This window comes from Pristiophorus japonicus, chromosome 19 (assembly GCF_044704955.1).
Source record: "Pristiophorus japonicus isolate sPriJap1 chromosome 19, sPriJap1.hap1, whole genome shotgun sequence".
NCBI lineage: Eukaryota > Metazoa > Chordata > Chondrichthyes > Pristiophoridae > Pristiophorus > Pristiophorus japonicus.
Window position 1 is genome coordinate 44577845 of NC_091995.1, and position 20432 is coordinate 44598276.

Below are 20432 nucleotides of genomic sequence, written 5' to 3' on the forward strand. Positions count from 1 at the left end.
CTGGAAATGACTCACTTATGTTGTTGAGGAATTTGAAACACTGCTGCTTGACTTGCAGGGCCTGAGCCCAGCTCCGACATTGATGTCTTTGGTGATTGACAACTCATAGTATGAATTCAGGTAGCACTGGTGCCAGCACATTATGACAGTTCGATGACACGCAGACTTTGCATTGCAAGCATTTGTGCATGACCCTTTGAAAACAGGTTGCTCAACAAAATCCTTGAGATGCTGCTGTAAGAACTGCTTGCAACCAGAAGCATCAGAAGTTCATTTCAACCTCAAGTAGAAATTGACAAATGTGATGGCTGGGAATCGAACCCAGGTCAACTTCTTGGAAGGCAACCATGCTTACCACTGCACCACCTTCACACAACTGAAAAGCAACTTTGATAAACCGCACAGTAATCCTGCAGCTTTTTCTGAAGCCGTTTTTGTTCCTTCTGATGCAATTCGACAGATTTGATGAAATGTAACATCACATGTAATGCAAGATAGACAGATAAAAGAAAGCATCGAAGGAACCAGCTAAAAATTGCAATATTTTGGTCACAATTAAATGAATTCCAGATTCACACAATGTATGTCAAGTGTCAGCTGGGGATTCCTTCAACATTCTTCCCATCTTGTCTGCCTCTGCCCTCTCAGGGAGCAATTCCCCAGAATTTAACTGGAAATGACTCACGGATGTTGTTAAAGAATTTGGAACACTGCTGCTTGACTTGCAGGACCTGAGCCCAGCTCCGACATTGATGTCTTTGGTCACTGACAGCTCATACGATGAATTCGGGTAGCACTGTCGCCCGTACATTATGACAGATTGATGACACATGGACTTTGCATTGCAAGCATTTGTACATGACCCTTTGAAAACAGGTTGCTCAACAAAATCCTTGAGATGCTGCTGTAAGAACTGCTTGCAACCAGAGGATCATTTCATCCTCAATTAAAAATGACAAATGTGATGGCTGGGAATCGAACCCAGGTCAACTGCTTGGAAGGCAACCATGCTTACCACTGCACCACCATCACACAACTGAAAAGCAAGTTTGATAAACCGCACAGTAATCCTGCAGCTTTTTCTGAAGCCGTTTTTGTTCCTTCTGATGCAATTCGACAGATTTGATGAAATGTAACATCACATGTAATGCAAGATAGACAGATAAAAGAAAGCATCGAAGGAACCAGCTAAAAATTGCAATATTTTGGTCACAATTAAATGAATTCCAGATTCACACAATGTATGTCAAGTGTCAGCTGGGGATTCCTTCAACATTCTTCCCATCTTGTCTGCCTCTGCCCTCTCAGGGAGCAATTCCCCAGAATTTAACTGGAAATGACTCACTTATGTTGTTGAGGAATTTGAAACACTGCTGCTTGACTTGCAGGGCCTGAGCCCAGCTCCGACATTGATGTCTTTGGTGATTGACAACTCATAGTATGAATTCAGGTAGCACTGGTGCCAGCACATTATGACAGTTTGATGACACGCAGACTTTGCATTGCAAGCATTTGTGCATGACCCTTTGAAAACAGGTTGCTCAACAAAATCCTTGAGATGCTGCTGTAAGAACTGCTTGCAACCAGAAGCATCAGAAGTTCATTTCAACCTCAAGTAGAAATTGACAAATGTGATGGCTGGGAATCGAACCCAGGTCAACTTCTTGGAAGGCAACCATGCTTACCACTGCACCACCATCACACAACTGAAAAGCAACTTTGATTAAACCGCACAGTAATCCTGCAGCTTTTTCTGAAGCCGTTTTTGTTCCTTCTGATGCAATTCGACAGATTTGATGAAATGTAACATCACATGTAATGCAAGATAGACAGATAAAAGAAAGCATCGAAGGAACCAGCTAAAAATTGCAATATTTTGGTCACAATTAAATGAATTCCAGATTCACACAATGCATGTCAAGTGTCAGCTGGGGATTCCTTCAACATTCTTCCCATCTTGTCTGCCTCTGCCCTCTCAGGGAGCAATTCCCCAGAATTTAACTGGAAATGACTCACTGATGTTGTTAAAGAATTAGGAACACTGCTGCTTGACTTGCAGGACCTGAGCCCAGCTCTGACATCGATGTCTTTGGTCACTGACAGCTCATACTACGAATTCGGGTAGCACTGTCGCCCATACATTATGACAGATTGATGACACATGGACTTTGCATTGCAAGAATTTGCACATGACCCTTTGAAAACAGGTTGCTCAACAAAATCCTTGAGATGTTGCTATTAGAACTGCTTGCAACCAGAGGATCATTTCATCCTCAATTAAAAATGACAAATGTAATGGCTGGGAATCAAACCCAGGTCAACTGCTTGGAAGGCAACCATGCTTACCACTGCACCACCATCACACAACTGAAAACCAACTTTGATAAACCGCACAGTAATCCTGCAGCTTTTTCTGAAGCAGTTTTTGTTCCTTCTGATGCAATTCGACAGATTTAATGAAAATGTAACATCACATGTAATGCAAGATAGACAGATAAAAGAAAGCATCGAAGGAACCAGCTAAAAATTGCAATATTTTGGTCACAATTAAATGAATTACAGATTCACACAATGTATGTCAAGTGTCAGCTGGGGATTCCTTCAACATTCTTCCCATCTTGTCTGCCTCTGCCCTCTCAGGGAGCAATTCCCCAGAATTTAACTGGAAATGACTCACTTATGTTGTTGAGGAATTTGAAACACTGCTGCTTGACTTGCAGGGCCTGAGCCCAGCTCCGACATTGATGTCTTTGGTGATTGACAACTCATAGTATGAATTCAGGTAGCACTGGTGCCAGCACATTATGACAGTTCGATGACACGCAGACTTTGCATTGCAAGCATTTGTGCATGACCCTTTGAAAACAGGTTGCTCAACAAAATCCTTGAGATGCTGCTGTAAGAACTGCTTGCAACCAGAAGCATCAGAAGTTCATTTCAACCTCAAGCAGAAATTGACAAATGTGATGGCTGGGAATTGAACCCAGGTCAACTTCTTGGAAGGCAACCATGCTTACCACTGCACCACCATCACACAACTGAAAAGCAACTTTGATAAACCGCACAGTAATCCTGCAGCTTTTTCTGAAGCCGTTTTTGTTCCTTCTGATGCAATTCGACAGATTTGATGAAATGTAACATCACATGTAATGCAAGATAGACAGATAAAAGAAAGCATCGAAGGAACCAGCTAAAAATTGCAATATTTTGGTCACAATTAAATGAATTCCAGATTCACACAATGTATGTCAAGTGTCAGCTGGGGATTCCTTCAACATTCTTCCCATCTTGTCTGCCTCTGCCCTCTCAGGGAGCAATTCCCCAGAATTTAACTGGAAATGACTCACGGATGTTGTTAAAGAATTTGGAACACTGCTGCTTGACTTGCAGGACCTGAGCCCAGCTCCGACATTGATGTCTTTGGTCACTGACAGCTCATACGATGAATTCGGGTAGCACTGTCGCCCGTACATTATGACAGATTGATGACACATGGACTTTGCATTGCAAGCATTTGTACATGACCCTTTGAAAACAGGTTGCTCAACAAAATCCTTGAGATGCTGCTGTAAGAACTGCTTGCAACCAGAGGATCATTTCATCCTCAATTAAAAATGACAAATGTAATGGCTGGGAATCAAACCCAGGTCAACTGCTTGGAAGGCAACCATGCTTACCACTGCACCACCATCACACAACTGAAAACCAACTTTGATAAACCGCACAGTAATCCTGCAGCTTTTTCTGAAGCAGTTTTTGTTCCTTCTGATGCAATTCGACAGATTTAATGAAAATGTAACATCACATGTAATGCAAGATAGACAGATAAAAGAAAGCATCGAAGGAACCAGCTAAAAATTGCAATATTTTGGTGACAATAAAATGAATTCCAGATTCACACAATGTATGTCAAGTGTCAAGTGGGGATTCCTTCAACATTCTTCCCATTTTGTCTGCCTCTGCCCACTCAGGGAGCAATTCCCCAGAATTTCACTGGAAATGACTCACTTATGTTGTTGAGGAATTTGAAACACTGCTGCTTGACTTGCAGGGCCTGAGCCCAGCTCCGACATTGATGTCTTTGGTGATTGACAACTCATAGTATGAATTCAGGTTGCACTGGTGCCAGCACATTATGACAGTTTGATGACACGCAGACTTTGCATTGCAAGCATTTGTGCATGACCCTTTGAAAACAGGTTGCTCAACAAAATCCTTGAGATGCTGCTGTAAGAACTGCTTGCAACCAGAGGCATCAGAAGTTCATTTCAACCTCAAGTAGAAATTGACAAATGTGATGGCTGGGAATCGAACCCAGGTCAACTGCTTGGAAGGCAACCATGCTTACCACTGCACCACCATCACACAACTGAAAAGCAACTTTGATAAACCGCACAGTAATCCTGCAGCTTTTTCTGAAGCAGTTTTTGTTCCTTCTGATGCAATTCGACAGATTTGATGAAATGTAACATCACATGTAATGCAAGATAGACAGATAAAAGAAAGCATCGAAGGAACCAGCTAAAAATTGCAATATTTTGGTCACAATTAAATGAATTCCAGATTCACACAATGTATGTCAAGTGTCAGCTGGGGATTCCTTCAACATTCTTCCCATCTTGTCTGCCTCTGCCCTCTCAGGGAGCAATTCCCCAGAATTTAACTGGAAATGACTCACTGATGTTGTTAAAGAATTAGGAACACTGCTGCTTGACTTGCAGGACCTGAGCCCAGCTCTGACATTGATGTCTTTGGTCACTGACAGCTCATACTACGAATTCGGGTAGCACTGTCGCCCATACATTATGACAGATTGATGACACATGGACTTTGCATTGCAAGAATTTGCACATGACCCTTTGAAAACAGGTTGCTCAACAAAATCCTTGAGATGTTGCTATAAGAACTGCTTGCAACCAGAGGATCATTTCATCCTCAATTAAAAATGACAAATGTAATGGCTTGGAATCAAACCCAGGTCAACTGCTTGGAAGGCAACCATGCTTACCACTGCACCACCATCACACAACTGAAAACCAACTTTGATAAACCGCACAGTAATCCTGCAGCTTTTTCTGAAGCAGTTTTTGTTCCTTCTGATGCAATTCGACAGATTTAATGAAAATGTAACATCACATGTAATGCAAGATAGACAGATAAAAGAAAGCATCGAAGGAACCAGCTAAAAATTGCAATATTTTGGTCACAATTAAATGAATTACAGATTCACACAATGTATGTCAAGTGTCAGCTGGGGATTCCTTCAACATTCTTCCCATCTTGTCTGCCTCTGCCCTCTCAGGGAGCAATTCCCCAGAATTTAACTGGAAATGACTCACTTATGTTGTTGAGGAATTTGAAACACTGCTGCTTGACTTGCAGGGCCTGAGCCCAGCTCCGACATTGATGTCTTTGGTGATTGACAACTCATAGTATGAATTCAGGTAGCACTGGTGCCAGCACATTATGACAGTTCGATGACACGCAGACTTTGCATTGCAAGCATTTGTGCATGACCCTTTGAAAACAGGTTGCTCAACAAAATCCTTGAGATGCTGCTGTAAGAACTGCTTGCAACCAGAAGCATCAGAAGTTCATTTCAACCTCAAGAAGAAATTGACAAATGTGATGGCTGGGAATCGAACCCAGGTCAACTTCTTGGAAGGCAACCATGCTTACCACTGCACCACCATCACACAACTGAAAAGCAACTTTGATAAACCGCACAGTAATCCTGCAGCTTTTTCTGAAGCCGTTTTTGTTCCTTCTGATGCAATTCGACAGATTTGATGAAATGTAACATCACATGTAATGCAAGATAGACAGATAAAAGAAAGCATCGAAGGAACCAGCTAAAAATTGCAATATTTTGGTCACAATTAAATGAATTCCAGATTCACACAATGTATGTCAAGTGTCAGCTGGGGATTCCTTCAACATTCTTCCCATCTTGTCTGCCTCTGCCCTCTCAGGGAGCAATTCCACAGAATTTAACTGGAAATGACTCACGGATGTTGTTAAAGAATTTGGAACACTGCTGCTTGACTTGCAGGACCTGAGCCCAGCTCCGACATTGATGTCTTTGGTCACTGACAGCTCATACGATGAATTCGGGTAGCACTGTCGCCCGTACATTATGACAGATTGATGACACATGGACTTTGCATTGCAAGCATTTGTACATGACCCTTTGAAAACAGGTTGCTCAACAAAATCCTTGAGATGCTGCTGTAAGAACTGCTTGCAACCAGAGGATCATTTCATCCTCAATTAAAAATGACAAATGTAATGGCTGGGAATCAAACCCAGGTCAACTGCTTGGAAGGCAACCATGCTTACCACTGCACCACCATCACACAACTGAAAACCAACTTTGATAAACCGCACAGTAATCCTGCAGCTTTTTCTGAAGCAGTTTTTGTTCCTTCTGATGCAATTCGACAGATTTAATGAAAATGTAACATCACATGTAATGCAAGATAGACAGATAAAAGAAAGCATCGAAGGAACCAGCTAAAAATTGCAATATTTTGGTGACAATAAAATGAATTCCAGATTCACACAATGTATGTCAAGTGGGGATTCCTTCAACATTCTTCCCATTTTGTCTGCCTCTGCCCACTCAGGGAGCAATTCCCCAGAATTTCACTGGAAATGACTCACTTATGTTGTTGAGGAATTTGAAACACTGCTGCTTGACTTGCAGGGCCTGAGCCCAGCTCCGACATTGATGTCTTTGGTGATTGACAACTCATAGTATGAATTCAGGTAGCACTGGTGCCAGCACATTATGACAGTTTGATGACACGCAGACTTTGCATTGCAAGCATTTGTGCATGACCCTTTGAAAACAGGTTGCTCAACAAAATCCTTGAGATGCTGCTGTAAGAACTGCTTGCAACCAGAGGCATCAGAAGTTCATTTCAACCTCAAGTAGAAATTGACAAATGTGATGGCTGGGAATCGAACCCAGGTCAACTGCTTGGAAGGCAACCATGCTTACCACTGCACCACCATCACACAACTGAAAAGCAAGTTTGATAAACCGCACAGTAATCCTGCAGCTTTTTCTGAAGCCGTTTTTGTTCCTTCTGATGCAATTCGACAGATTTGATGAAATGTAACATCACATGTAATGCAAGATAGACAGATAAAAGAAAGCATCGAAGGAACCAGCTAAAAATTGCAATATTTTGGTCACAATTAAATGAATTCCAGATTCACACAATGTATGTCAAGTGTCAGCTGGGGATTCCTTCAACATTCTTCCCATCTTGTCTGCCTCTGCCCTCTCAGGGAGCAATTCCCCAGAATTTAACTGGAAATGACTCACTGATGTTGTTAAAGAATTAGAAACACTGCTGCTTGACTTGCAGGACCTGAGCCCAGCTCTGACATCGATGTCTTTGGTCACTGACAGCTCATACGATGAATTCGGGTAGCACTGTCGCCCGTACATTATGACAGATTGATGACACATGGACTTTGCATTGCAAGCATTTGTACATGACCCTTTGAAAACAGGTTGCTCAACAAAATCCTTGAGATGCTGCTGTAAGAACTGCTTGCAACCAGAGGATCATTTCATCCTCAATTAAAAATGACAAATGTAATGGCTGGGAATCAAACCCAGGTCAACTGCTTGGAAGGCAACCATGCTTACCACTGCACCACCATCACACAACTGAAAAGCAACTTTGATAAACCGCACAGTAATCCTGCAGCTTTTTCTGAAGCAGTTTTTGTTCCTTCTGATGCAATTCGACAGATTTAATGAAAATGTAACATCACATGTAATGCAAGATAGACAGATAAAAGAAAGCATCGAAGGAACCAGCTAAAAATTGCAATATTTTGGTGACAATAAAATGAATTCCAGATTCACACAATGTATGTCAAGTGTCAAGTGGGGATTCCTTCAACATTCTTCCCATTTTGTCTGCCTCTGCCCACTCAGGGAGCAATTCCCCAGAATTTAACTGGAAATGACTCACTTATGTTGTTGAGGAATTTGAAACATTGCTGCTTGACTTGCAGGGCCTGAGCCCAGCTCCGACATTGATGTCTTTGGTGATTGACAACTCATAGTATGAATTCAGGTAGCACTGGTGCCAGCACATTATGACAGTTTGATGACACGCAGACTTTGCATTGCAAGCATTTGTGCATGACCCTTTGAAAACAGGTTGCTCAACAAAATCCTTGAGATGCTGCTGTAAGAACTGCTTGCAACCAGAGGATCATTTCATCCTCAAGTAGAAATTGACAAATGTGATGGCTGGGAATCAAACCCAGGTCAACTGCTTGGAAGGCAACCATGCTTACCACTGCACCACCATCACACAACTGAAAAGCAACTTTGATAAACCGCACAGTAATCCTGCAGCTTTTTCTGAAGCCGTTTTTGTTCCTTCTGATGCAATTCGACAGATTTGATGAAATGTAACATCACATGTAATGCAAGATAGACAGATAAAAGAAAGCATCGAAGGAACCAGCTAAAAATTGCAATATTTTGGTCACAATTAAATGAATTCCAGATTCACACAATGTATGTCAAGTGTCAGCTGGGGATTCCTTCAACATTCTTCCCATCTTGTCTGCCTCTGCCCTCTCAGGGAGCAATTCCCCAGAATTTAACTGGAAATGACTCACGGATGTTGTTAAAGAATTTGGAACACTGCTGCTTGACTTGCAGGACCTGAGCCCAGCTCCGACATTGATGTCTTTGGTCACTGACAGCTCATACGATGAATTCGGGTAGCACTGTCGCCCGTACATTATAACAGATTGATGACACATGGACTTTGCATTGCAAGCATTTGTACATGACCCTTTGAAAACAGGTTGCTCAACAAAATCCTTGAGATGCTGCTGTAAGAACTGCTTGCAACCAGAGGATCATTTCATCCTCAATTAAAAATGACAAATGTAATGGCTGGGAATCAAACCCAGGTCAACTGCTTGGAAGGCAACCATGCTTACCACTGCACCACCATCACACAACTGAAAACCAACTTTGATAAACCGCACAGTAATCCTGCAGCTTTTTCTGAAGCAGTTTTTGTTCCTTCTGATGCAATTCGACAGATTTAATGAAAATGTAACATCACATGTAATGCAAGATAGACAGATAAAAGAAAGCATCGAAGGAACCAGCTAAAAATTGCAATATTTTGGTGACAATAAAATGAATTCCAGATTCACACAATGTATGTCAAGTGTCAAGTGGGGATTCCTTCAACATTCCTCCCATTTTGTCTGCCTCTGCCCACTCAGGGAGCAATTCCCCAGAATTTCACTGGAAATGACTCACTTATGTTGTTGAGGAATTTGAAACACTGCTGCTTGACTTGCAGGGCCTGAGCCCAGCTCCGACATTGATGTCTTTGGTGATTGACAACTCATAGTATGAATTCAGGGAGCACTGGTGCCAGCACATTATGACAGTTTGATGACACGCAGACTTTGCATTGCAAGCATTTGTGCATGACCCTTTGAAAACAGGTTGCTCAACAAAATCCTTGAGATGCTGCTGTAAGAACTGCTTGCAACCAGAGGCATCAGAAGTTCATTTCAACCTCAAGTAGAAATTGACAAATGTGATGGCTGGGAATCAAACCCAGGTCAACTGCTTGGAAGGCAACCATGCTTACCACTGCACCACCATCACACAACTGAAAAGCAACTTTGATAAACCGCACAGTAATCCTGCAGCTTTTTCTGAAGCCGTTTTTGTTCCTTCTGATGCAATTCGACAGATTTGATGAAATGTAACATCACATGTAATGCAAGATAGACAGATAAAAGAAAGCATCGAAGGAACCAGCTAAAAATTGCAATATTTTGGTCACAATTAAATGAATTCCAGATTCACACAATGTATGTCAAGTGTCAGCTGGGGATTCCTTCAACATTCTTCCCATCTTGTCTGCCTCTGCCCTCTCAGGGAGCAATTCCCCAGAATTTAACTGGAAATGACTCACTGATGTTGTTAAAGAATTTGGAACACTGCTGCTTGACTTGCAGGGCCTGAGCCCAGCTCCGACATTGATGTCTTTGGTGATTGACAACTCATAGTATGAATTCAGGTAGCACTGGTGCCAGCACATTATGACAGTTTGATGACACGCAGACTTTGCATTGCAAGCATTTGTGCATGACCCTTTGAAAACAGGTTGCTCAACAAAATCCTTGAGATGCTGCTGTAAGAACTGCTTGCAACCAGAGGCATCAGAAGTTCAATTCAACCTCAAGTAGAAATTGACAAATGTGATGGCTGGGAATCGAACCCAGGTCAACTTCTTGGAAGGCAACCATGCTTACCACTGCACCACCATCACACAACTGAAAAGCAACTTTGATAAACCGCACAGTAATCCTGCAGCTTTTTCTGAAGCCGTTTTTGTTCCTTCTGATGCAATTCGACAGATTTGATGAAATGTAACATCACATGTAATGCAAGATAGACAGATAAAAGAAAGCATCGAAGGAACCAGCTAAAAATTGCAATATTTTGGTCACAATTAAATGAATTCCAGATTCACACAATGCATGTCAAGTGTCAGCTGGGGATTCCTTCAACATTCTTCCCATCTTGTCTGCCTCTGCCCTCTCAGGGAGCAATTCCCCAGAATTTAACTGGAAATGACTCACTGATGTTGTTAAAGAATTAGGAACACTGCTGCTTGACTTGCAGGACCTGAGCCCAGCTCTGACATCGATGTCTTTGGTCACTGACAGCTCATACTACGAATTCGGGTAGCACTGTCGCCCATACATTATGACAGATTGATGACACATGGACTTTGCATTGCAAGAATTTGCACATGACCCTTTGAAAACAGGTTGCTCAACAAAATCCTTGAGATGTTGCTATTAGAACTGCTTGCAACCAGAGGATCATTTCATCCTCAATTAAAAATGACAAATGTAATGGCTGGGAATCAAACCCAGGTCAACTGCTTGGAAGGCAACCATGCTTACCACTGCACCACCATCACACAACTGAAAACCAACTTTGATAAACCGCACAGTAATCCTGCAGCTTTTTCTGAAGCAGTTTTTGTTCCTTCTGATGCAATTCGACAGATTTAATGAAAATGTAACATCACATGTAATGCAAGATAGACAGATAAAAGAAAGCATCGAAGGAACCAGCTAAAAATTGCAATATTTTGGTCACAATTAAATGAATTACAGATTCACACAATGTATGTCAAGTGTCAAGTGGGGATTCCTTCAACATTCTTCCCATTTTGTCTGCCTCTGCCCACTCAGGGAGCAATTCCCCAGAATTTCACTGGAAATGACTCACTTATGTTGTTGAGGAATTTGAAACACTGCTGCTTGACTTGCAGGGCCTGAGCCCAGCTCCGACATTGATGTCTTTGGTGATTGACAACTCATAGTATGAATTCAGGTTGCACTGGTGCCAGCACATTATGACAGTTTGATGACACGCAGACTTTGCATTGCAAGCATTTGTGCATGACCCTTTGAAAACAGGTTGCTCAACAAAATCCTTGAGATGCTGCTGTAAGAACTGCTTGCAACCAGAGGCATCAGAAGTTCATTTCAACCTCAAGTAGAAATTGACAAATGTGATGGCTGGGAATCGAACCCAGGTCAACTGTTTGGAAGGCAACCATGCTTACCACTGCACCACCATCACACAACTGAAAAGCAACTTTGATAAACCGCACAGTAATCCTGCAGCTTTTTCTGAAGCAGTTTTTGTTCCTTCTGATGCAATTCGACAGATTTGATGAAATGTAACATCACATGTAATGCAAGATAGACAGATAAAAGAAAGCATCGAAGGAACCAGCTAAAAATTGCAATATTTTGGTCACAATTAAATGAATTCCAGATTCACACAATGTATGTCAAGTGTCAGCTGGGGATTCCTTCAACATTCTTCCCATCTTGTCTGCCTCTGCCCTCTCAGGGAGCAATTCCCCAGAATTTAACTGGAAATGACTCACTGATGTTGTTAAAGAATTAGGAACACTGCTGCTTGACTTGCAGGACCTGAGCCCAGCTCTGACATTGATGCCTTTGGTCACTGACAGCTCATACTACGAATTCGGGTAGCACTGTCGCCCATACATTATGACAGATTGATGACACATGGACTTTGCATTGCAAGAATTTGCACATGACCCTTTGAAAACAGGTTGCTCAACAAAATCCTTGAGATGTTGCTATAAGAACTGCTTGCAACCAGAGGATCATTTCATCCTCAATTAAAAATGACAAATGTAATGGCTTGGAATCAAACCCAGGTCAACTGCTTGGAAGGCAACCATGCTTACCACTGCACCACCATCACACAACTGAAAACCAACTTTGATAAACCGCACAGTAATCCTGCAGCTTTTTCTGAAGCAGTTTTTGTTCCTTCTGATGCAATTCGACAGATTTAATGAAAATGTAACATCACATGTAATGCAAGATAGACAGATAAAAGAAAGCATCGAAGGAACCAGCTAAAAATTGCAATATTTTGGACCAATTAAATGAATTACAGATTCACACAATGTATGTCAAGTGTCAGCTGGGGATTCCTTCAACATTCTTCCCATTTTGTCTGCCTCTGCCCACTCAGGGAGCAATTCCCCAGAATTTCACTGGAAATGACTCACTTATGTTGTTGAGGAATTTGAAACACTGCTGCTTGACTTGCAGGGCCTGAGCCCAGCTCCGACATTGATGTCTTTGGTGATTGACAACTCATAGTATGAATTCAGGTAGCACTGGTGCCAGCACATTATGACAGTTTGATGACACGCAGACTTTGCATTGCAAGCATTTGTGCATGACCCTTTGAAAACAGGTTGCTCAACAAAATCCTTGAGATGCTGCTGTAAGAACTGCTTGCAACCAGAGGCATCAGAAGTTCATTTCAACCTCAAGTAGAAATTGACAAATGTGATGGCTGGGAATCGAACCCAGGTCAACTGTTTGGAAGGCAACCATGCTTACCACTGCACCACCATCACACAACTGAAAAGCAACTTTGATAAACCGCACAGTAATCCTGCAGCTTTTTCTGAAGCCGTTTTTGTTCCTTCTGATGCAATTCGACAGATTTGATGAAATGTAACATCACATGTAATGCAAGATAGACAGATAAAAGAAAGCATCGAAGGAACCAGCTAAAAATTGCAATATTTTGGTCACAATTAAATGAATTCCAGATTCACACAATGTATGTCAAGTGTCAGCTGGGGATTCCTTCAACATTCTTCCCATCTTGTCTGCCTCTGCCCTCTCAGGGAGCAATTCCCCAGAATTTAACTGGAAATGACTCACTGATGTTGTTAAAGAATTAGGAACACTGCTGCTTGACTTGCAGGACCTGAGCCCAGCTCTGACATTGATGTCTTTGGTCACTGACAGCTCATACGATGAATTCGGGTAGCACTGTCGCCCGTACATTATGACAGATTGATGACACATGGACTTTGCATTGCAAGCATTTGTACATGACCCTTTGAAAACAGGTTGCTCAACAAAATCCTTGAGATGCTGCTGTAAGAACTGCTTGCAACCAGAGGATCATTTCATCCTCAATTAAAAATGACAAATGTAATGGCTGGGAATCAAACCCAGGTCAACTGCTTGGAAGGCAACCATGCTTACCACTGCACCACCATCACACAACTGAAAAGCAACTTTGATAAACCGCACAGTAATCCTGCAGCTTTTTCTGAAGCAGTTTTTGTTCCTTCTGATGCAATTCGACAGATTTAATGAAAATGTAACATCACATGTAATGCAAGATAGACAGATAAAAGAAAGCATCGAAGGAACCAGCTAAAAATTGCAATATTTTGGTGACAATAAAATGAATTCCAGATTCACACAATGTATGTCAAGTGTCAAGTGGGGATTCCTTCAACATTCTTCCCATTTTGTCTGCCTCTGCCCACTCAGGGAGCAATTCCCCAGAATTTAACTGGAAATGACTCACTTATGTTGTTGAGGAATTTGAAACATTGCTGCTTGACTTGCAGGGCCTGAGCCCAGCTCCGACATTGATGTCTTTGGTGATTGACAACTCATAGTATGAATTCAGGTAGCACTGGTGCCAGCACATTATGACAGTTTGATGACACGCAGACTTTGCATTGCAAGCATTTGTGCATGACCCTTTGAAAACAGGTTGCTCAACAAAATCCTTGAGATGCTGCTGTAAGAACTGCTTGCAACCAGAAGCATCAGAAGTTCATTTCAACCTCAAGTAGAAATTGACAAATGTGATGGCTGGGAATCGAACCCAGGTCAACTTCTTGGAAGGCAACCATGCTTACCACTGCACTACCATCACACAACTGAAAAGCAACTTTGATAAACCGCACAGTAATCCTGCAGCTTTTTCTGAAGCCGTTTTTGTTCCTTCTGATGCAATTCGACAGATTTGATGAAATGTAACATCACATGTAATGCAAGATAGACAGATAAAAGAAAGCATCGAAGGAACCAGCTAAAAATTGCAATATTTTGGTCACAATTAAATGAATTCCAGATTCACACAATGCATGTCAAGTGTCAGCTGGGGATTCCTTCAACATTCTTCCCATCTTGTCTGCCTCTGCCCTCTCAGGGAGCAATTCCCCAGAATTTAACTGGAAATGACTCACTGATGTTGTTAAAGAATTAGGAACACTGCTGCTTGACTTGCAGGACCTGAGCCCAGCTCTGACATCGATGTCTTTGGTCACTGACAGCTCATACTACGAATTCGGGTAGCACTGTCGCCCATACATTATGACAGATTGATGACACATGGACTTTGCATTGCAAGAATTTGCACATGACCCTTTGAAAACAGGTTGCTCAACAAAATCCTTGAGATGTTGCTATTAGAACTGCTTGCAACCAGAGGATCATTTCATCCTCAATTAAAAATGACAAATGTAATGGCTGGGAATCAAACCCAGGTCAACTGCTTGGAAGGCAACCATGCTTACCACTGCACCACCATCACACAACTGAAAACCAACTTTGATAAACCGCACAGTAATCCTGCAGCTTTTTCTGAAGCAGTTTTTGTTCCTTCTGATGCAATTCGACAGATTTAATGAAAATGTAACATCACATGTAATGCAAGATAGACAGATAAAAGAAAGCATCGAAGGAACCAGCTAAAAATTGCAATATTTTGGTCACAATTAAATGAATTACAGATTCACACAATGTATGTCAAGTGTCAAGTGGGGATTCCTTCAACATTCTTCCCATTTTGTCTGCCTCTGCCCACTCAGGGAGCAATTCCCCAGAATTTCACTGGAAATGACTCACTTATGTTGTTGAGGAATTTGAAACACTGCTGCTTGACTTGCAGGGCCTGAGCCCAGCTCCGACATTGATGTCTTTGGTGATTGACAACTCATAGTATGAATTCAGGTTGCACTGGTGCCAGCACATTATGACAGTTTGATGACACGCAGACTTTGCATTGCAAGCATTTGTGCATGACCCTTTGAAAACAGGTTGCTCAACAAAATCCTTGAGATGCTGCTGTAAGAACTGCTTGCAACCAGAGGCATCAGAAGTTCATTTCAACCTCAAGTAGAAATTGACAAATGTGATGGCTGGGAATCGAACCCAGGTCAACTGCTTGGAAGGCAACCATGCTTACCACTGCACCACCATCACACAACTGAAAAGCAACTTTGATAAACCGCACAGTAATCCTGCAGCTTTTTCTGAAGCAGTTTTTGTTCCTTCTGATGCAATTCGACAGATTTGATGAAATGTAACATCACATGTAATGCAAGATAGACAGATAAAAGAAAGCATCGAAGGAACCAGCTAAAAATTGCAATATTTTGGTCACAATTAAATGAATTCCAGATTCACACAATGTATGTCAAGTGTCAGCTGGGGATTCCTTCAACATTCTTCCCATCTTGTCTGCCTCTGCCCTCTCAGGGAGCAATTCCCCAGAATTTAACTGGAAATGACTCACTGATGTTGTTAAAGAATTAGGAACACTGCTGCTTGACTTGCAGGACCTGAGCCCAGCTCTGACATTGATGTCTTTGGTCACTGACAGCTCATACTACGAATTCGGGTAGCACTGTCGCCCATACATTATGACAGATTGATGACACATGGACTTTGCATTGCAAGAATTTGCACATGACCCTTTGAAAACAGGTTGCTCAACAAAATCCTTGAGATGTTGCTATAAGAACTGCTTGCAACCAGAGGATCATTTCATCCTCAATTAAAAATGACAAATGTAATGGCTTGGAATCAAACCCAGGTCAACTGCTTGGAAGGCAACCATGCTTACCACTGCACCACCATCACACAACTGAAAAGCAACTTTGATAAACCGCACAGTAATCCTGCAGCTTTTTCTGAAGCAGTTTTTGTTCCTTCTGATGCAATTCGACAGATTTAATGAAAATGTAACATCACATGTAATGCAAGATAGAGAGATAAAAGAAAGCATCGAAGGAACCAGCCAAAAATTGCAATATTTTGGTCACAATTAAATGAATTACAGATTCACACAATGTATGTCAAGTGTCAGCTGGGGATTCCTTCAACATTCTTCCCATCTTGTCTGCCTCTGCCCTCTCAGGGAGCAATTCCCCAGAATTTAACTGGAAATGACTCACTTATGTTGTTGAGGAATTTGAAACACTGCTGCTTGACTTGCAGGGCCTGAGCCCAGCTCCGACATTGATGTCTTTGGTGATTGACAACTCATAGTATGAATTCAGGTAGCACTGGTGCCAGCACATTATGACAGTTCGATGACACGCAGACTTTGCATTGCAAGCATTTGTGCATGACCCTTTGAAAACAGGTTGCTCAACAAAATCCTTGAGATGCTGCTGTAAGAACTGCTTGCAACCAGAAGCATCAGAAGTTCATTTCAACCTCAAGAAGAAATTGACAAATGTGATGGCTGGGAATCGAACCCAGGTCAACTGCTTGGAAGGCAACCATGCTTACCACTGCACCACCATCACACAACTGAAAAGCAAGTTTGATAAACCGCACAGTAATCCTGCAGCTTTTTCTGAAGCCGTTTTTGTTCCTTCTGATGCAATTCGACAGATTTGATGAAATGTAACATCACATGTAATGCAAGATAGACAGATAAAAGAAAGCATCGAAGGAACCAGCTAAAAATTGCAATATTTTGGTCACAATTAAATGAATTCCAGATTCACACAATGTATGTCAAGTGTCAGCTGGGGATTCCTTCAACATTCTTCCCATCTTGTCTGCCTCTGCCCTCTCAGGGAGCAATTCCCCAGAATTTAACTGGAAATGACTCACTGATGTTGTTAAAGAATTAGAAACACTGCTGCTTGACTTGCAGGACCTGAGCCCAGCTCTGACATCGATGTCTTTGGTCACTGACAGCTCATACGATGAATTCGGGTAGCACTGTCGCCCGTACATTATGACAGATTGATGACACATGGACTTTGCATTGCAAGCATTTGTACATGACCCTTTGAAAACAGGTTGCTCAACAAAATCCTTGAGATGCTGCTGTAAGAACTGCTTGCAACCAGAGGATCATTTCATCCTCAATTAAAAATGACAAATGTAATGGCTGGGAATCAAACCCAGGTCAACTGCTTGGAAGGCAACCATGCTTACCACTGCACCACCATCACACAACTGAAAAGCAACTTTGATAAACCGCACAGTAATCCTGCAGCTTTTTCTGAAGCAGTTTTTGTTCCTTCTGATGCAATTCGACAGATTTAATGAAAATGTAACATCACATGTAATGCAAGATAGACAGATAAAAGAAAGCATCGAAGGAACCAGCTAAAAATTGCAATATTTTGGTGACGATAAAATGAATTCCAGATTCACACAATGTATGTCAAGTGTCAAGTGGGGATTCCTTCAACATTCTTCCCATTTTGTCTGCCTCTGCCCACTCAGGGAGCAATTCCCCAGAATTTCACTGGAAATGACTCACTTATGTTGTTGAGGAATTTGAAACACTGCTGCTTGACTTGCAGGGCCTGAGCCCAGCTCCGACATTGATGTCTTTGGTGATTGACAACTCATAGTATGAATTCAGGTTGCACTGGTGCCAGCACATTATGACAGTTTGATGACACGCAGACTTTGCATTGCAAGCATTTGTGCATGACCCTTTGAAAACAGGTTGCTCAACAAAATCCTTGAGATGCTGCTGTAAGAACTGCTTGCAACCAGAGGCATCAGAAGTTCATTTCAACCTCAAGTAGAAATTGACAAATGTGATGGCTGGGAATCGAACCCAGGTCAACTGCTTGGAAGGCAACCATGCTTACCACTGCACCACCATCACACAACTGAAAAGCAACTTTGATAAACCGCACAGTAATCCTGCAGCTTTTTCTGAAGCAGTTTTTGTTCCTTCTGATGCAATTCGACAGATTTGATGAAATGTAACATCACATGTAATGCAAGATAGACAGATAAAAGAAAGCATCGAAGGAACCAGCTAAAAATTGCAATATTTTGGTCACAATTAAATGAATTCCAGATTCACACAATGTATGTCAAGTGTCAGCTGGGGATTCCTTCAACATTCTTCCCATCTTGTCTGCCTCTGCCCTCTCAGGGAGCAATTCCCCAGAATTTAACTGGAAATGACTCACTGATGTTGTTAAAGAATTAGGAACACTGCTGCTTGACTTGCAGGACCTGAGCCCAGCTCTGACATTGATGTCTTTGGTCACTGACAGCTCATACTACGAATTCAGGTAGCACTGTCGCCCATACATTATGACAGATTGATGACACATGGACTTTGCATTGCAAGAATTTGCACATGACCCTTTGAAAACAGGTTGCTCAACAAAATCCTTGCGATGTTGCTATAAGAACTGCTTGCAACCAGAGGATCATTTCATCCTCAATTAAAAATGACAAATGTAATGGCTTGGAATCAAACCCAGGTCAACTGCTTGGAAGGCAACCATGCTTACCACTGCACCACCATCACACAACTGAAAAGCAACTTTGATAAACCGCACAGTAATCCTGCAGCTTTTTCTGAAGCAGTTTTTGTTCCTTCTGATGCAATTCGACAGATTTAATGAAAATGTAACATCACATGTAATGCAAGATAGACAGATAAAAGAAAGCATCGAAGGAACCAGCCAAAAATTGCAATATTTTGGTCACAATTAAATGAATTACAGATTCACACAATGTATGTCAAGTGTCAGCTGGGGATTCCTTCAACATTCTTCCCATCTTGTCTGCCTCTGCCCTCTCAGGGAGCAATTCCCCAGAATTTAACTGGAAATGACTCACTTATGTTGTTGAGGAATTTGAAACACTGCTGCTTGACTTGCAGGGCCTGAGCCCAGCTCCGACATTGATGTCTTTGGTGATTGACAACTCATAGTATGAATTCAGGTAGCACTGGTGCCAGCACATTATGACAGTTCGATGACACGCAGACTTTGCATTGCAAGCATTTGTGCATGACCCTTTGAAAACAGGTTGCTCAACAAAATCCTTGAGATGCTGCTGTAAGAACTGCTTGCAACCAGAAGCATCAGAAGTTCATTTCAACCTCAAGAAGAAATTGACAAATGTGATGGCTGGGAATCGAACCCAGGTCAACTGCTTGGAAGGCAACCATGCTTACCACTGCACCACCATCACACAACTGAAAAGCAACTTTGATAAACCGCACAGTAATCCTGCAGCTTTTTCTGAAGCCGTTTTTGTTCCTTCTGATGCAATTCGACAGATTTGATGAAATGTAACATCACATGTAATGCAAGATAGACAGATAAAAGAAAGCATCGAAGGAACCAGCTAAAAATTGCAATATTTTGGTCACAATTAAATGAATTCCAGATTCACACAATGTATGTCAAGTGTCAGCTGGGGATTCCTTCAACATTCTTCCCATCTTGTCTGCCTCTGCCCTCTCAGGGAGCAATTCCACAGAATTTAACTGGAAATGACTCACGGATGTTGTTAAAGAATTTGGAACACTGCTGCTTGACTTGCAGGACCTGAGCCCAGCTCCGACATTGATGTCTTTGGTCACTGACAGCTCATACGATGAATTCGGGTAGCACTGTCGCCCGTACATTATGACAGATTGATGACACATGGACTTTGCATTGCAAGCATTTGTACATGACCCTTTGAAAACAGGTTGCTCAACAAAATCCTTGAGATGCTGCTGTAAGAACTGCTTGCAACCAGAGGATCATTTCATCCTCAATTAAAAATGACAAATGTAATGGCTGGGAATCAAACCCAGGTCAACTGCTTGGAAGGCAACCATGCTTACCACTGCACCACCATCACACAACTGAAAACCAACTTTGATAAACCGCACAGTAATCCTGCAGCTTTTTCTGAAGCAGTTTTTGTTCCTTCTGATGCAATTCGACAGATTTAATGAAAATGTAACATCACAT

General features: G+C 41.9%; 26 non-coding genes across 26 annotated transcripts; all 26 read right to left on the bottom strand.

Annotated features, from left to right (window-relative positions):
• Nucleotides 1-960: 960 nt before the first annotated feature.
• Nucleotides 961-1032, bottom strand: trnag-ucc (transfer RNA glycine (anticodon UCC)). Its single transcript has one exon. It is a non-coding gene; the product is annotated as a tRNA-Gly (tRNA).
• Nucleotides 1033-1630: 598 nt separating this feature from the next.
• Nucleotides 1631-1702, bottom strand: trnag-ucc (transfer RNA glycine (anticodon UCC)). Its single transcript has one exon. It is a non-coding gene; the product is annotated as a tRNA-Gly (tRNA).
• Nucleotides 1703-2291: 589 nt separating this feature from the next.
• Nucleotides 2292-2363, bottom strand: trnag-ucc (transfer RNA glycine (anticodon UCC)). Its single transcript has one exon. It is a non-coding gene; the product is annotated as a tRNA-Gly (tRNA).
• Nucleotides 2364-2962: 599 nt separating this feature from the next.
• Nucleotides 2963-3034, bottom strand: trnag-ucc (transfer RNA glycine (anticodon UCC)). The gene has a single exon. It is a non-coding gene; the product is annotated as a tRNA-Gly (tRNA).
• A 588-nt stretch (nucleotides 3035-3622) lies between these two features.
• On the bottom strand, nucleotides 3623-3694 carry trnag-ucc (transfer RNA glycine (anticodon UCC)). The gene has a single exon. It is a non-coding gene; the product is annotated as a tRNA-Gly (tRNA).
• Nucleotides 3695-4293: 599 nt separating this feature from the next.
• Nucleotides 4294-4365, bottom strand: trnag-ucc (transfer RNA glycine (anticodon UCC)). Its single transcript has one exon. It is a non-coding gene; the product is annotated as a tRNA-Gly (tRNA).
• Nucleotides 4366-5624: 1259 nt separating this feature from the next.
• On the bottom strand, nucleotides 5625-5696 carry trnag-ucc (transfer RNA glycine (anticodon UCC)). The gene has a single exon. It is a non-coding gene; the product is annotated as a tRNA-Gly (tRNA).
• A 588-nt stretch (nucleotides 5697-6284) lies between these two features.
• On the bottom strand, nucleotides 6285-6356 carry trnag-ucc (transfer RNA glycine (anticodon UCC)). Its single transcript has one exon. It is a non-coding gene; the product is annotated as a tRNA-Gly (tRNA).
• Nucleotides 6357-6948: 592 nt separating this feature from the next.
• trnag-ucc (transfer RNA glycine (anticodon UCC)) lies at nucleotides 6949-7020 on the bottom strand. The gene has a single exon. It is a non-coding gene; the product is annotated as a tRNA-Gly (tRNA).
• A 588-nt stretch (nucleotides 7021-7608) lies between these two features.
• Nucleotides 7609-7680, bottom strand: trnag-ucc (transfer RNA glycine (anticodon UCC)). The gene has a single exon. It is a non-coding gene; the product is annotated as a tRNA-Gly (tRNA).
• A 590-nt stretch (nucleotides 7681-8270) lies between these two features.
• On the bottom strand, nucleotides 8271-8342 carry trnag-ucc (transfer RNA glycine (anticodon UCC)). Its single transcript has one exon. It is a non-coding gene; the product is annotated as a tRNA-Gly (tRNA).
• Nucleotides 8343-8930: 588 nt separating this feature from the next.
• Nucleotides 8931-9002, bottom strand: trnag-ucc (transfer RNA glycine (anticodon UCC)). The gene has a single exon. It is a non-coding gene; the product is annotated as a tRNA-Gly (tRNA).
• A 599-nt stretch (nucleotides 9003-9601) lies between these two features.
• Nucleotides 9602-9673, bottom strand: trnag-ucc (transfer RNA glycine (anticodon UCC)). The gene has a single exon. It is a non-coding gene; the product is annotated as a tRNA-Gly (tRNA).
• Nucleotides 9674-10271: 598 nt separating this feature from the next.
• trnag-ucc (transfer RNA glycine (anticodon UCC)) lies at nucleotides 10272-10343 on the bottom strand. Its single transcript has one exon. It is a non-coding gene; the product is annotated as a tRNA-Gly (tRNA).
• Nucleotides 10344-10931: 588 nt separating this feature from the next.
• On the bottom strand, nucleotides 10932-11003 carry trnag-ucc (transfer RNA glycine (anticodon UCC)). Its single transcript has one exon. It is a non-coding gene; the product is annotated as a tRNA-Gly (tRNA).
• Nucleotides 11004-11602: 599 nt separating this feature from the next.
• On the bottom strand, nucleotides 11603-11674 carry trnag-ucc (transfer RNA glycine (anticodon UCC)). Its single transcript has one exon. It is a non-coding gene; the product is annotated as a tRNA-Gly (tRNA).
• Nucleotides 11675-12932: 1258 nt separating this feature from the next.
• On the bottom strand, nucleotides 12933-13004 carry trnag-ucc (transfer RNA glycine (anticodon UCC)). Its single transcript has one exon. It is a non-coding gene; the product is annotated as a tRNA-Gly (tRNA).
• Nucleotides 13005-13592: 588 nt separating this feature from the next.
• Nucleotides 13593-13664, bottom strand: trnag-ucc (transfer RNA glycine (anticodon UCC)). The gene has a single exon. It is a non-coding gene; the product is annotated as a tRNA-Gly (tRNA).
• A 599-nt stretch (nucleotides 13665-14263) lies between these two features.
• On the bottom strand, nucleotides 14264-14335 carry trnag-ucc (transfer RNA glycine (anticodon UCC)). The gene has a single exon. It is a non-coding gene; the product is annotated as a tRNA-Gly (tRNA).
• A 588-nt stretch (nucleotides 14336-14923) lies between these two features.
• On the bottom strand, nucleotides 14924-14995 carry trnag-ucc (transfer RNA glycine (anticodon UCC)). Its single transcript has one exon. It is a non-coding gene; the product is annotated as a tRNA-Gly (tRNA).
• A 599-nt stretch (nucleotides 14996-15594) lies between these two features.
• On the bottom strand, nucleotides 15595-15666 carry trnag-ucc (transfer RNA glycine (anticodon UCC)). Its single transcript has one exon. It is a non-coding gene; the product is annotated as a tRNA-Gly (tRNA).
• A 1259-nt stretch (nucleotides 15667-16925) lies between these two features.
• Nucleotides 16926-16997, bottom strand: trnag-ucc (transfer RNA glycine (anticodon UCC)). Its single transcript has one exon. It is a non-coding gene; the product is annotated as a tRNA-Gly (tRNA).
• Nucleotides 16998-17585: 588 nt separating this feature from the next.
• Nucleotides 17586-17657, bottom strand: trnag-ucc (transfer RNA glycine (anticodon UCC)). Its single transcript has one exon. It is a non-coding gene; the product is annotated as a tRNA-Gly (tRNA).
• A 599-nt stretch (nucleotides 17658-18256) lies between these two features.
• trnag-ucc (transfer RNA glycine (anticodon UCC)) lies at nucleotides 18257-18328 on the bottom strand. The gene has a single exon. It is a non-coding gene; the product is annotated as a tRNA-Gly (tRNA).
• A 1259-nt stretch (nucleotides 18329-19587) lies between these two features.
• On the bottom strand, nucleotides 19588-19659 carry trnag-ucc (transfer RNA glycine (anticodon UCC)). Its single transcript has one exon. It is a non-coding gene; the product is annotated as a tRNA-Gly (tRNA).
• A 588-nt stretch (nucleotides 19660-20247) lies between these two features.
• On the bottom strand, nucleotides 20248-20319 carry trnag-ucc (transfer RNA glycine (anticodon UCC)). The gene has a single exon. It is a non-coding gene; the product is annotated as a tRNA-Gly (tRNA).
• Between the last annotated feature and the right edge of the window lie 113 nt (nucleotides 20320-20432).